Consider the following 3,420-nt stretch of genomic DNA (forward strand, 5'->3'; position numbering starts at 1 on the left):
TCTACACTGTACACAGCAAAATGTGTTCACATCCTTCCGCATTTAGCCTTTTCTTAAGCCTAATAAGGGGACCACACCCTAACTACGAAAAACACCTCCATACGGTAACACCAGCCCTCCGTGCTTTAACTGTTGGCACTACACATGACGGCAGGTAACGTTCTCCAGATATTCGCCGGACCCTACCCCTTCCATCGCATTGCCACTGGTACAGTGTAATTCAACACTCAGAATCACTCGTTTCCAGTAATGTGTCGCTCTTTACACGCCACTAAGCGTCGCTTTGCGTTGACTACAGAAATATGTGGCTTTCGAGGAGCTGCTCGACCATTTTACTAGAGTGCCAGTTCCAAAAAAAGCCGGAATTTGCGTTATATTTAGCCGGACATTTTGCCACAAAACCCTGTCTGCCTATTTTAAATAGAAATAGTCAGTTAGGTATTTTGTGTCGTTTATTAACAATCAGTTTTTTGCGAGATAAGTCTTAAACTTGATGAAACCGAAAAAGACAATCAGTAAAAAGCCTTGTAATTTAGAATTTATGATTGCAACTAAGTGTTCAGCCTTCTTAACTGCTCATTCTCCTCCATAAATTACGTTATGTGAAAATAAAATATAAGTTTTCCATTGAATAAAACAAACAATTCACTATTCTTCTGGGACGAAAAACGAAAATATATTCAATAACTTTGATTACTTCAGTCAGACTTACAAAGAAATAACAATAATCTGTAGTTTAGTATTAATATTTATGTTTTTCAATCAACTCTGTCAAGAACGTTATTTATCTTGTAAACCGTTTCGTGCAACTCTGGACAAGATAACATTAAAATATGCACCAGCAACATCATCTTTGTGATGGCGTCGGTCTGCAATTTATTGCGTCCTTTGCGTTTGTGAAAAACAACACCCTATCGACGCTGGCATTATGGTCTGGAAAAGGAAAATCGTGCTATAGACCAGTATAAAGTGTTTAAGACGAGTAAACCAAGTTTAACGATGGACTTTGAGGATACTTTTGTGTTTTAGAAATAACTTGTAAGAAAAACACGTTAATACCTGAACGTGGAATATTACTAATGATATCTTACGAAAAATAAAGTCTGCCACTCACTGATAAAAAGAACACTGTCGCGGGCGCCATGTTTTGCCAGTGACTGCGCAGTGCAGACTCATTCACAGATACGTGCCTCAACACGGCTATAAGCGACGCACAAGCGTGGCGTGGCGGGGCGTTCCCGCTCGTTCTGCGCGTAGCGTGCTTGTGATTTTGTGTATTAGTCTCGTTCGGCCTACGAAGAAACACGTAAGATACGGACGTAAGAGTAACATTGGCTGGTATATGTCCTTAATTCTATCTCCTTATACCTCCTCATACATTCAATTCTTTGCGCTTACGTCACCAGCTTCCAACGAGTTTCTGACGTCATAGCGTGGAATAGCACGTTCGGGAGTCTTTCCGAACGTGCAGAGCAATATCTGGCATGTGAGATATTCTGAGCGTGCATCTGAGCGTTGACCAATGAGATGGGACAATGCCACGTACGTCACACGCACGCCGTCTCCCTTCAGTACAGAGTTGTGAGGCGCCATTTTGGCCTTCATTTCAAGCTTATATGTATATATGCCGTTTCTGAGCACCAGCAAATTGAGAGTCATTGGAAAGCCGTTGCTAACTGTGTGACTCGTTCCAATAAAATAATGAGAAACATCGTATTCGTGGCAAAAGAATTATTGTAACATGCGTATTATGAGAGTAGGCTATTTGAAGGCAGCCACACACTGAAGATCCACCCAAAACGCATTGTTCTTGGTACAATTTGTTATAATTAAATTTCAATTAGTAACATGTCTACGATTAAGGTTTCCAGCAAGGGTAAGATAATATGATTAGGTACGTAGGTTCTGTTGTTGGTTTAGCGTAATGAGTAGCGTCACTGTTCATAATAAACTTGGGCGGTGGTTCACGTTTTCGCACAGTCAAATTTTTTTCCTGACATTCGCGTTTATACTAGGTTCTGATACTTTATTATTAGTTTAATATAAGTATATACTATAATATTAGATGTTGTGTAAATATAAGTTCACCTTTTTTTAGGGGTGACTTTGACGATTGGTTTAATCTACAGGACAATTGGCTTCAAATGGCTCTGAGCACTATGGGACTTAACATCTGAGGTCATCAGTCCCCTCTACAGGACAGCTTGCGCTATTTTTATAAAGATATTTTGCTCCTTTTTCTTTTGCGCTTCGTAATTCACATGATGCAAAGATTCTGCTACTGGGTAGGAACCTTGGGGTTTTACTAAAATGTGGGATTGATGAAATAATGTTTATCTTATGCGGAGAAGTATTCCAAATTTGTACCGCACTATTTGTAATGGAACTTTTATTAGCCTGTGTCCTTCTTGATTGGACATGGTACTTTCCTTTTCGTGGACGATGGAGGAAATGTGCGTTTTAATAGAGCTAACGTGGGAATTTTCCGCGCGCCCGTTGAGTAAACAGTGTGATTTACGAACTAGAAACATCCCTCAACTGCCGCTGCAGTGCGTTGCGGTCGCCTATGCCACGTTGGGGGCCACGTACCGTATGCACAAGTCGCATCGTTCCTGAGCGATCAGCAGAACGTTGCACTTGGCACGCTCAACGTTAACGTTCGACAGCACGGTCCGTGTGCCGACGGCTTTAGTTGTGCATTCTCTACCCTATCGCTAAAATGCCTAATAAAAGCCCGACTCTTAGATATTTGGTGGGCCGATACCGTAGAAAGCCGGGCATCTCCTGCTAAAGCCGGACACCCCTCTACCATCCTCCACACCTACAAATCCTTAGTCCATACCATCCTCTGTTGTGCCAGTCCTGCCTGGATATCTGCCCCCCCAAATTCTATGTCCCTCCAGATCCTTGAGCGTCATGCACTCCGCCTCGCCTTCCGTATACACCTCCCGTCCCCCACGCAGATCCTCTATGATCTCATTCCTTTCCCCCATCTGCTCCTATTCCTCAAACATATCCGCATCCTATACACCAACCGCCGCCTTGATCCCCCTCACCCCCTGGTTGCTCCTCTCCTCTCCCATCCCCGCCCCCTGCCACGTCTTCACTGTTGTGTCCCCCCTACCCTCCACCTCTACACCCTTCATCTCCTTTCCCAAGGTGGCTTCCATCAACTCCCCCTCCCGGATGATCCCCTCTCTCCCTCCATTTATCTGTCCTATCAACTCTGATCCTCACTCCCCCTCCTTTCCTCTGTCCTTTTCCTGGGCTTCCTCTCCCCCCCCCCTTCCATCCTCTTTTTTCCCCATCTCCCCTCTCTCGCCCCCTTCTCTCCCCTGAGTCCTTTTGCATTTCCCTCCTCTGCCTCTTCTCATTCCCTCTCGCGTCTGCCCTGCCCCTCTCCCCCTTTATGAGTCCTCT

Source organism: Schistocerca americana, chromosome X (genome assembly GCF_021461395.2).
Source record: "Schistocerca americana isolate TAMUIC-IGC-003095 chromosome X, iqSchAmer2.1, whole genome shotgun sequence".
Lineage (NCBI taxonomy): Eukaryota > Metazoa > Arthropoda > Insecta > Orthoptera > Acrididae > Schistocerca > Schistocerca americana.